This window comes from Pongo pygmaeus, chromosome 2, assembly GCF_028885625.2.
Source record: "Pongo pygmaeus isolate AG05252 chromosome 2, NHGRI_mPonPyg2-v2.0_pri, whole genome shotgun sequence".
NCBI classification, from domain to species: Eukaryota; Metazoa; Chordata; class Mammalia; order Primates; family Hominidae; genus Pongo; species Pongo pygmaeus.
The window spans coordinates 128,556,838-128,569,612 of record NC_085930.1 but is presented as its reverse complement, the minus strand read 5'-3'; the positions used below and the strand labels follow the sequence as shown (position 1 = coordinate 128,569,612).

General features: G+C 40.3%; 1 protein-coding gene and 1 pseudogene across 2 annotated transcripts in view; both read left to right on the top strand.

The window, feature by feature from the left end:
• The window catches only part of RARB (retinoic acid receptor beta), a 781,226-nt gene that overhangs the window by 500,684 nt on the left and 267,767 nt on the right, over window positions 1-12,775 (top strand). The gene's annotated exons all lie outside the window — the stretch shown is intronic.
• LOC129034182 (cofilin-1-like) lies at window positions 3,541-6,935 on the top strand (annotated as a pseudogene).

The window sequence follows — 12,775 nt, the reverse complement described above, 5'->3', positions numbered from 1 at the left end:
TGGTAAGAATTTATAATTATCATCTCAACTATTAGTAAAAGAATGCCTCCTACAAACTTAAGACTATTTTGAAATGCTTCTCTGGTATAAAAACAGTATTGGGGTACCTATTCTACACTATGAATCACATGTGCAAACCTTTTTCTTCACACCACCCAGCCTGTCTGAATTTTCACAAATGCAGAATTAGTGGAATTAGTCTGAATTGATGAAGCTTTCCCAGACACTGCTGTTGTTGGAAACAACAGGCATCCTATTGAATAGTTAACTAGAGATTTTGAACATGTGTTACTTAGAAAAAGTTTCAATTGAGCATGAGTTCCTCCAGCAAAATTTGTCTGTCTCACTGATAGTGTAATAATCTAGTACATTTTTTAAATTAATGAACAGAAAATTAGAGGAAGGTCTGCCATTTCTTTTTCTCTTTCCTCCCTCTTTATGTATAGCTGAGTTCAGTCACCATCAGCACTAAATTCCATTCAGAGTTCACAGCCATCACTATAGCTAGTGCAGTTTTAGGTTAAGCATATTGTATCCATAAATTGCTATATTTGGTTCTCGAGTTATTATTGCAGTTCCTTGGGGTACATTTAAATCCACCTTATTGTAATAGATTATGGAATATAGTGGCTAATGTGTCTAATGTAAAATAAATGACTATAATGATTTATGATGCGACACTTCAATTTTATTGAACATAAGGATCATTGTACTAAAATGGATGGTGTATTGCTGGTTTAGCATAAAATACTGAATAACATATTCAAGAAAATGAATGGCTCGGCCAGTTCATAATATTCTGCCCCTTCAGCTGAGAGGTCTTTAATAAGCAAGAGTGTCATTACACTTGGAAATGTATGTGTAGGTAATCCATTATCTAGAACAATGACAGGGATCTGCTCAAGTCCTTATTAAAGAAGGAAATCTTTAGGAGAAAATGTAGAATTCTTTGGTCTTCTTGAAAGAATGATTTTCTCCCAACCACATAGCCACTATAATAGTGCTTAGCAGAATTGTAAGTGGCCTCCACATCTAAAAATTATCACCCTGAAACTCTCTCATGACCTGCAAGATGGAAGGGAATTTCAGAAAGGTTTTGATTTTTTCAGCATTGTCATCAGACAATATCCTTAATGTCCTTTTCTCTGTGTGTCAATTCACCAACCTTTTATTTTAACTCTTGTAGTGCCCAGCATAGATAGTAACTCATGCTCTGTCTTTCCCCAGGACTCCATGTTTATGTTTGATCACCGAATAATTAGATTTAAGAAGACCTAATTTAGCTGTTAATGCTTATTAACTATAATATTAAAGATGATTTTCAATAACATATTGGACCAATTTATTTGTGTTCTCAGACCTGGGGAGATGAAAGAAAATTCTTATATGGCAAATGATGTGTTTAGATTAATGGTGAAGTTTTATCCTCCGAATAGTGGGGGGACATGAGGAATACGGGAAGTGACATGCATGTTTTCTCACCCTCTTATCCTGGTGATCCTGAGATCCTGCCATCAAACCCTCAGGTCCTCCCAGGATACAGTTTAATGACATAGACGATGCCCACATAATAACTAAATCCTTCTGGAAGTGTCTTAATAGCATCCATTTCATTCCCTGGAAAGATAACTAGTTTCCCTTCTGTGGAGTGGCCATGTTGAGACAGGGTGAGAGAGCTTGAGTATTTTGAATCTGACAGCTGCATTATGGGTAAGACTGTCATCAATTCTCCTTCTCAACACATTCTTAATTTATGCCTATTCTCCATCCCTTAGCCCAGACAATCTCATCTGACCAACCAAAATTAAAGAGCTGTCAGGTACCATAAAAACCCACGAATGAGGGTCTTTTCCTCACAGGCCTAAGAATTCCATTCAACATGATTGCATGCATGCATGGCAGTTTTGATTTTTTTTCTCCTGAATAGCAGACTTCACCACTGCCTGAAAAGACACAGGTCTTGATGAGAAAGTGATCTGATGATGAAACGAACCCTGTATTTGTAGAGTTAAGGAGTTTTGCCATCCAGAAAAGGAGATGTTCACAGTGGATTCTGTACTGTGTGAGTTGTAGACAGACATTTATTGATTCAGGATATACTCTCAGGTCACGTCTTTTTATTCTTTTGAAAAGGTGATCTAGCCTAGAACTATTCATGAGAAAAAGTAACTAGCACTATCTCAATGTCACAGCTTAATTCGGGTGGTCAAAAGCTTGCCGTAAATCAGTCTTTCTGGAAGAGTGGGGACATTTTTTCTGTAATGAACTAAAAATAATAAGGATCATCTTTTTTTTTTTTTTTTTTTTTTTTTGCTAATGGATGTTTTGTCTTTGGATCTCTTGAGGCATCAATCTAGACCAAGGCAAGCGCTGCTAAGGAACCTCTGACCCCAAAAGTCACCCCGTCTACAACATCCCCATACCCACTTCCTCATCTTTAGGATTCCTCTCCACAGCAAATTCTATTCAGTCATTGAACATTACCAGGATGATTTCAGAAAGATTATTAGGGCATTTTCTTTTTTTCCTTACACCTTCATTATCTTCCTCAAAATATAATAGTAAATTAAAATGACTCATAATGTCTTATCACCACCCCATAAGATATTATTTTCTCTGTAGTAGTACTTTCACACCAGCTTCAGTTTGAAACTCTGGCTGATCATCTTTAGAACTGATCCATGCTATTTGACTGCAGAAATGGAGCTTTCCAGGGCCAGGACTTACAACCGAAAGTTTGGTCAATGAGAGGCCTATCTGCCCTGACTCCATTACTAATTCACCAGTCCCTGACCCAGGATTTCCAACATTTTTCCCTTCTGCCATTTCCTTGCATTTTACTTTGTTCCTCATGTCAAATATTTACTTTATTGCTTCTAAATGCTACATCTCACTTCTAGCACCAAAGTGATATTTAGAATCCAGACTTCTGTATATGTGAATTCATAGGTAGAATTATTGATGTTAACATACCTCTCAAAAAAGTGCTAAAGAAGCTTTTTGTGAAACCTGGGGTTTACTTTTTTTTGTTTTTTGTTTTTGACCAGAGATATGATTTGGCTTCTTTCCCAGTGAACTCATCAACTCCTGCTTCCTTCAGTCTTGCAGCATAGAGTCAAACCCCAGGCAAAGCCTCAATGTTCATCACTTAATCCCTTTAGAATACTTTGATTTATAGAACAGAGGATAGAACCTGGGAAATTTTGAGGTATCCACCCAACATTGATATTTAAGCATGCTCATTCTTTATATCCTTCTTCAAATTATAGGCCTATAAGTCCATCAAAGGAACTTTGGGTTTCCCTTTGGGAGCACTGTTTGTCCAAGTGGTATAACCCCAGTGTGGAAATCTGTGTTTAACAAGCAGACCTTTTTCAGTACAAAGCACAATAAGTTTAGGATAAGCTTAGAAACCATCAGCGTTTTCGAGTACAATTATTCCTGAGTTAAATAGGACAATGACCCATTACAAGTTATGTGTGATGCATTCAGACTTTGGGAACTTGACCAAAATGACTTTGAAATGTACAAGGAAAAACCATGATCATTTACCTGGATGGAGTGGTAAGGTACTGCTTCCGCCAAGCCAGAGGTAACTGAATATTGGTATAATACACTGTCTTTTTTGTTGACCAAAAAAGTTAAAATATCTAGAGGAAAATTTAACAGAGATAAAAATAACATTTTTAAATTGTGCTGTCAGGTCGGGCACGGTGGGTCACACCTGTAATCCCAGCATTTTGGGAGGCCAAGGCAGGCCAATCACCTGAGGTTAGGTGTTCGAGACCAGCCCGGACAACATGGCGAAACCCTGTCTCTACTAAAAACACAAAAATTAGCCGGGCACGGTGGCAGGTGCCTGTAATCCCAGCTACTCGAGAGGCTGAGGCAGGAGAATCACTTGAATCTGGGAGGCAAATTTGCAGTGAGCCAAGATCGTGCCACTATATCCCAGCCTGGGTGACAGAGTGAGACTCCATCTCAAAAAATAAATTTAAAAAAAATTGTGCTGTCAGCCATTTAAGTCTTGAATCAATGCAAAGAGACCTTGCTCTTTGGTAGAAAGCTCAGTGTTGTGAAGTTGTAACTTCTCCCCAGAAGAAGCTATGAATTCAATGTGATGTTCTCTAAAATTAAAAAAAAAAAGAAAGATTATTTGGGGAATTTGTGGAGGCAGGCAGTAGAAGGATGGATGCTAATTGATGTGATGATTCTTAAGTTCATCTGAAAAAATTAAAATATAATAGTTGAAGGAAAAATGTTTGCAGAAAAAAAAAAGACAGAAAGAAAGACCACCTTTCCATGAAATAAAATGCACTATAAGCAACAGCAATCAAAACAGTAAGTTACTGGAGTAGCAAGGTGAATAGTGCAGCACTGGGTCTGGAGGTATTCCCAAATACATATGGAAATTCAGTATATGAGATGGGCATTGAAATGAGTGATGAAAACATATACTATTTAATAAATGTTGGGGGGCAGGGGGGAAGCAAGCTTCCTACCTCATTCCTTCCACCAAAATAAACCTCAGATAAGCCATAGAGGGATAAATGATTGTGATGAAGAAAAAGTTGAGACTGCAAAGTCCTAAAAGAAATATGGGTCTATTTTATACTTAGGGAGAGAGGACCTTTTTAGGAGTGACATGAAATGCAAGAGCTAGAAAGTAAAATATTGATTTGACCACAAAACAAAAGTAAGTTCTGATTTTCTTACTGGCCAAGTACATTCATTTATATATCAGTATAAACGTTGGCACACATATATAAATACATATATACCATTTGAATTTCTCCGAATAGATCCCTAATACTTATGTGCTCTGGAAGGATACAAACAAAATTTTTTACTATGACTCTGGGACAATCTTTTAATTAATATAATTTTATAGTCATATTTTTATAAGGGCATAAGCATGTATTGCATAAACAGTAAAATCTGTTGATACTGTGTTTAACTTGTAATGGCCCATAATTCAATGGTTCTTAGTCTTTTTGAAGATAAAGACTACTTTAAGAATCAGAAGCTGTGGCCCCGATCCTCTGACAAGAGCACATAAGTGCAGATACCCAAAATGCAACGTGAGTTGGAAATCCCTGCTCTAAATAGTTCTAAAGAGAGATGGTCAGTGATCTATTGCTGTATAACAAACCAACCCCAAACTTATTTGCTTAAAACAAGAACCATTCTATTGCTTATGATTCTGTGGGTCAAAAATTTAGGCAGCACTCAGCAGGTCCAGTTTGTCTGGGCTTCATGTGGGGTTGTCTGCACATTACTGGGGTCAGAGGATCCAAAAGGGCATCACCTACATGTTTGGGGCCCTGGTCCTATCTGTTGGCAGGTATGCCTCAGTGCTCCTCCATTGGCCTCTCTCCAACAGAATACCAGGGGCTCAAGGCAAAAACATGGAGGCTCAAGGCAAAAACAGAAGCCAAGTGATCTCTGAAGCTCTGGGCCCAGCCAACACACAGCATCACTGTCACCACATTCTGTTGGTCAAAGCAAACAACAGGGCCAGCTCAGAATGAGGGGAAATAGACCCAAGGTGGGAAGAATGGCACAGCCACATTACAAAAGGACATGTGGGATAAGAGTGATTGCTGTGGTCATTATTAAAGAACAGCCTACCACAATAGAGTTCTCTGAAAATGTGCCACTTTTAGCAACAGATGAATTCTTCCATTTGTGTCCTAACATTCATATGCAACAAAACATAGTAATCTGAGTGACTGTACACTATAATAGTAGTCTACTCAATTTAAATTCCCAAGGATTTTCTTGTAACGTATTCAAAATCTTCCAAAATGAAAACTATGAAAGTATGCATGGAATGGGAAGGTAGATGCCATAACTTTGGCTTGTATATTTCATCCATTTTGATATGAAACATTTTCCATGACTTAGCTCTAGTTTAGGAACTCTTCAGAAAACCCACACTGTCCTAGATAATGAAGGGCCACAGATTTTTATAGTGGACCTCTATGCCCACACAAAGATGAAGAGCTGGAGAAAAAACATAAACCACAGCCCTAAAATGGATGAGTATAGGGATAAGATTTAGAAATTAAACTAAATTTATGACTTCAAAACCCAAGAAGACTTCCAGTTAAGTGTGGTCAGCTTAACTACAAGTTTATCTCCCTTCTTAAACACCATTCACATTCTAGTACCTCAATATTAAATGACAATAGGCAATCAAGGATCACCAAGCACATAAAGAAAGCCTCTGCTAAACTACAAAGCAAAAGTAAACAAACAAAAGATGACACTCAAGGAAGCAGAGATAATAAAGGAAATGGAAGAAAATCATGAAAATCATTGATTTCTAGTCTCAGATAAATTAGAAGATACTGTGTACTATTAAAGAGCAGGTTCAATCAGATCTCCTCCTCTCTGGCTCTCTTTGCCATCTCTTTTTGACTTCTGGAAACGTAGATTCCTGTGTGGCTGTCTCTGATGGCATCATCAAGGTATCCAATGACATGAAGGTACACAAGTTGTTGACACCAGAGGAGTTGAAGAAGCTCAAGAAGGTGGTACTCTTCTGCCTGAGTGAGGACAATAACTCATCCTCAAGGAGGGCAAGCAGATGTTGGTGGGTGATGTCAGCCAGACTGTCAATGGCCTCTCCACCACCTCTGTCAAGATGCTGCCAGACAAAGACTGCCATAACGCCCTCTATGACGCAAACTGTGAGACCAAGGAGAGAAAGGAGGAGGACCTGGTGTTCAGCTTCAGCTTCTGGGCCTGAGTCTGCACCCCTGAAGAGCAAAATGATCTATGCCAGCTCCAAGGACACTATCAGGAAGAAGCTGACGGGGATCAAGCATGAATTACAAGCAAACTGCTACGCAGAAGTCAAGAACAACCGCACCTTTGCAGAAAAGCTGGGAGGCAGTGCCATCATCTCCCTGGAGGGAAAGCCTTTGTGAGCCCCCTTCCTGGAACATCTGGAAGCCCCAGACCTGCCCGCAGGGGTTGCAGGCTGCCCTATTCCTGACAGACAGGAAGGGGCTGGAGAATCTCAGCAGTGGGAGAGCAATCCTTTCACCCCAGTTGCCAAACAGCTCCCCAACAAGCCCTGCCTTTTCCTCTCCCCTCCATCCCTGACAGTTCTGGCCTTCCCAAATTACCTTTGATCTTCTGATTCCTCTTGGGTTGAAGTGTTAACAGAAAGGAGTCCTGATCCAGACCTCAAGAGAGTGTTCTTAGATCTCATGCAAGAAAGAATTTAGGGCAAGTCCACAGAATAAAGTGAAAGCAAGTTTATTAGAGAAGTAAAGAAACAAAAGAATGGCTACTCCATAGGCAGAGCAGTGCCATGGGCTGCTCGACTAAGGATACTTAGTTATTTCTTGATTATATGCTAAACAAGGGGTGGCTTATTCATGAGTTTTCTGGGAAAGAGGCAGGCAATTCCCAGAACTGAGGATCCCTTCCCCTTTTAAACCATATAGGGTAACTTCCTGATGTTGCCATGGCATTTGTAAATTATCAGGGTGCTGGTGGGAGTGTCTCTTAGCATGCTAATGCATTATAATCCGTGTATAATGAGCTGTGACGACAACCAGAGGTCATTTTCATGGCCATCATGGTTTTGGTGGGTTTTGGCTGGCTTCTTTACCACAACCTGTTTTATCAGGAAGGTCTTTGTATCCTGTACCTTGTGCTGAGCTCCTATCTCATCCTGTGACTTAGAATGCCTAACCTCCTGGGAATGCAGCCCAGTAGCTCTCAGCCTTATTTTACCCAGCCCCTGTTTTGGATGGAGTCGATCTGGCTCAAACGCTCTGACAGAAGCAGACCAAATACCCCCCAGGCACTTCAGTTTGGGAGGGGGGGGTATTTTTTTAATAACAACCCAACTCCTCTCCTATTCCTTATCCTTCCTCTGCTGCCAACTTCTAACTGCAGTGCTCACTCGTGCTTGTCTGTTGAGTTGTGTGTATAAATGGAATGTTGTGGAGATGAGCCCTCCCCATGCCACTGGTTCTTCTCCCTTTTTTCCTGGTCATGGCCGCTCATGGAAGCAGGACCAGTAGGGGACCTTCAGTTTGGGGGTTGTTGGGGGAAGCCGAAAATAAAGTGGGGGGGGCGGGGGGAAGAAAGAGCTTTTGGAAATAAAGATAAAATTACCAAAGTGAAACAAATTGTTAAACGCAAGTTTTCTTACGGACTCAGTTTTAGCTAAGTCAAGACCAACAGATTCCAAATCACCTGTTGAGACCAGGCAAGAGAAAGGGAAGCTGACTTTACATCCCCTATCATCACCTACCTGAAGCTTATATGAAAGAAGATAAGGAGATTTATTGAGGAAGACTGGTCATGAGAATTTCTTAAAGAGAGTTACCAGTGTGTTCTTTGCTGCTTATCTCCCCCTCGAAAAGTAAGGGGATTGTCCCCTCTACCCCAGAAGTGAAGTGAGTTGACTTTTAGAGAAATACTCAAAGATATTGCTATATATCTCCCTAAAATTCTGAGAGGCAGTGTGATTGGTATCCAACTGGATCTGCTAAAGTCAAAAGTGGGAGGGAGGCTGTCTGGAGTTGCCTCTAACAGTAGAACAAAGAGAAATGGGTGCAGTGAGGGCTTGCTGCATCTCACGGTAGTTGGACAAAGGTTTATATTTCCTGAAGGTTGCATGTGGAAAGGAACAGAAATTGAGTCATCCTGAAAAGGACCTCCGGAAAGACAAGATGTCCCCAGTTGTTTATTAAGACAATTGTCTAATTTAGACTATTTTTAATACCTGGAAATGGCCCAAGTTCCTTTCAAGGGTAGAGAAAAAATTCAAAATAATATGGTTGACAGGCTATGGTATTAAAAAGTAAATTAAATTAAATAACTTCTTTTCATGATTTACACCTTAAAAGTCCAACTGTTTTTCAGCAAAGTAGTTACCTTTGTGGTTTCATCATTCTTTAGCATCCCTCTAGTGGATCTGTTGGCACCTTTGTTGTCAATCCCTGGAATCTCTCCTGAAACATTGATACAATCAGAAAAGTCCCAATGAACATCCTTGTATAGAAATGAAAATATTTAATAGGTAGGCTGGATGACAATATCAAGAAACACTCACAAAATGTAGGATAAAAAGACACAGGGATTATAAAATTAGGAGGGAGCAGGGAAGAGAGATTTAGATCAGCCCAGAAGGTTTAACATTTGGCTATTAAGAATTACAGGGAGAAATAAGAGAAAATGAATGGGAGGAAATTTTTTTTTTTAAAAAAAGGGAATTTCCTGAGAACTGAAGAATATAAAGTTTCAGACTAGAAGGGCAAGATGTCTAGGTACAGTTATTGAAAAATGTTTTTAAAAGATTCACATCAAGCAGCACTACTACAATATTTCAAAATAATAGATCTAAAAAAGGAGGGGGAACGTTATAATCAAAGCAATTGAAATCAGGAAGATATCAGACTTCTTAATAGCTACATTAGAAGAGAGAAAAAGAAAAAAGCAATATTTTTATAATTCTGAGAGAAAATGACTATCGACCTAGAATTCTATACCTGCCAAAACTTTTAAGTTTGAGCATGGAATAGAGACATCTTTAGATATGTAAGGTCTCAGAATGTTTCTCTCCACTGTACTCTTTACTAATCTGATCCTTGAGGTTTGGCTTTGACCAGATTAGGTAGTTAACTCTGAAACAGAAAGGATTCATGAAACTAAGTGACCAACATAAATCAGAAATGTAAAGCAATAATGAAATGATGAGAAAAGGTAAATTCTCACATGACAGCTGTACGATGGCTCTAGAAAGAAACAAGCTCAGATTGGATACAAACAATGTATTTGGTATATTATCTGGTCTATTTGACTGTAGGAAAGTAATACTAATAATGAGGTATATGAAAGAAAATTAAGAGTAGGTGTATAAGCAAGTTTAAAAAGAGAAGCAACTATCAACTTGCAGAAAAATAAGCATTTGTATGAGAAATAAAACAGAGTACACTAGTTGGCTTTGCAGTAAATAATACACAGTACTTATAAACACTATTTAACAAAAACCTTATCAAGAATTATAAATATTTCTAAAGAATTATTAGCAATATACATTTTTAAATGAAGTAAGCAGGAGGGTGGTATAAGAGAGCTAATTCCTCTTGTCCCATAAAGAATATCAATATGCAGTATAAAATTGGTGTATTAAGAAATAGCAATACAAGATATTTGGCAACCTAGAGATCAGAATAAACGGATGAGCGATTTAAGTAGTTGCCTCTAGGCCGGGTACAGTGGCTTACGCCTGTAATCCCAACACTTTGAAAGACTGAGGCGGGCGGATCACCTCAGGTCAGGAGTTCAAAACAAGCCTGCCCAACATGGCAAAACCCCATCTTTACTAAGAATACAAAAATTAGCTGAGCATGGTGGTGCACACCTGTAATCCCAGCTACTAGAGAGGCTGAGGCAGAAGAATCGCTTGAACTCAAGAGGCAGAGGTTGCAGTGAGCCGAGATCACGCCACTGCACTGCAGCCTGGGCAACAGACAAGACTGTGTCTCAAAGAAAAAGTAAAAATAAATAAGTGAAATGGGGGGAGGTTCTAAAATGGCCAAATAGGAGCAGCTCCAGTCTACAGCTCCCAGCGTGAGTGACACAGAAGACAGGTAATTTCTGCATTTCCAACTGAGGCACCAGGTTCATCTCACTGGGGCTTGTCAGACAGTGGGTGCAGCCCACTGAGCGTGAATCAAAGCAGGGTGGGGCATCACCGCACCTGGGAAGCACAAGGGGTCAGGGAACTCCCTTTCCTAGCCAAGGGAAGCTGTGACAGATGATACCTGGAAAATTGGGACACTGCCCCCCTAATACTGCGCTTTTCCAACAGTCTTAGCAAATGGCACACCAGGAGATTATATCCCACGCCTGGCTCGGAGGCTCCCACACCCATGGAGCCTCGCTCACTGCTAGCACAGCAGTCTGAGATCGAAGTGCAAGGCGGCAGCGAGGCTAGGGGAGGGGTGTCCACCGTTGCTGAGGCTAGAGTAGGTAAACAAAGCAGCCAGGAAGCTTGAACTGGGTGGAGCCCACTGCAGCTCAAGGAGGCCTGCCTGCCTCTGTAGACTGCACCTCTCAGGGCAGGGCATAGATGAACAAAAGGCAGCAGAAACTTCGGCAGACTTAAACATCCCTGTCTGACAGCTTTGAAGAGAGTAGTGGTTCTCCCAGCACGGAGTTTGAGATGTGAGAATGGACAGACTGCCTCCTCAAGTGGGTCCCTGACCCCCAAGTAGCCTCACGGGGAGGCACCACCCAGTAGGGGCTGACTGACACCTCATATGGCCGGGTGTCCCTCTGAGATGAAGCTTTCAGAGGAAGGATAAGGCAGCAACATTTGCCGTTCTGCAGCCTCCGCTGGTGATACCCAGGCAAACAGGGTCTGGAGTGGACCTCCAATAAACTCCAATAGACCTGCAGATGAGGGTCCTGACTGTTAGAAGGAAAACTAACAAACAGAAAGGACACCCACACCAAAACCCCACCTATACATCACCATCATCAAAGACCAAAGATAGATAAAACCACAAGATGGGGGGAAACCAGAGTGGAAAAGCTGAAAATTTTGAAAATCAGAGTGCCTCTTCTCCTCCAAAGGAACACAGCTGCTCGACAGCAATGGAACAAAGCTGGATGGAGAATGACTTTGATGAGTTGAGAGAAGAAGGCTTCAGACGATCAGTAATAACAAACTCCTCCGAGCTAAAGGAGGATGTTGAAACCCGTCGCAAAGAAAAGCCTTGAAAAAATATTAGACGAATGGCTAACTAGAATAACCAGTGTAGAGAAGTCCTTAAATGACATGATGGAGCTAAAAACCATGGCACGAGAACTACATGATGCATGCACAAGCTTCAGTAGCTGATTCAATCAAGTGGAGGAAAGGGTATCAGTGATTGAAGATCAAATGAATGAAATGAAGTGAGAAGAGAAGTTTAGAAAAAATTAGTAAAAAGAAATGAACAAAGCCTCCAAGAAATATGGGACTATGTGAAAAGACCAAATCGACATCTGATTGGTGTACCTGAAAGTGACAGGGAGAATGGAACCAAATTGGAAAACACTCTGCAGGATATTAATAAGGAGAACTTCCCCAACCCAGCAAGACAGGCCAACATTCAAATTCAGGAAATACAGAGAGCTCCACAAAGATACTCCTCGAGAAGAGCAACTCCAAGACACATAATTGTCAGATTCACAAAGTTGAAATGAAGGAAAAAATGTTAAGGATAGCCAGAGAGAAAGGTTGGGTCACCCACAAAGGGAAGCCCATCAGACTAACAGCGGATCTCTCGGCAGAAACTCTACAAGCCAGAAGAGACTGGGGGCCAATATTCAATTCTTAAAATTGAATATTTTAAGAATTCAAAAAAGAATTCTCAAAATTCTTAAAGAAAAGAATTTTCAACCCAGAATTTCATATCCAGCCAAACTAAGCTTCATAAGTGAAGGAGAAATAAAATCCTTTACAGACAAGCAAATGCTGAGAGATTTTGTCACCACCAGGCCTGCCTTACAAGAGCTCCTGAAGGAAGCACTAAACATGGAAAAGAACAACCAGTACCAGCCACTAAAAAACATGCCAAATTGTAAAGACTATCAATGCTAGGAAGAAACTGCATCAACTAATGAGCAAAATAACCAGGTAACATCATAATGAAAGGATTAGATTCACACATAACAATATTAACCTTAAATGTAAATGGGCTAAATGCTCCAATTAAAAGACACAGACTGGCAAATTAGATAAAGAGTCAAGACC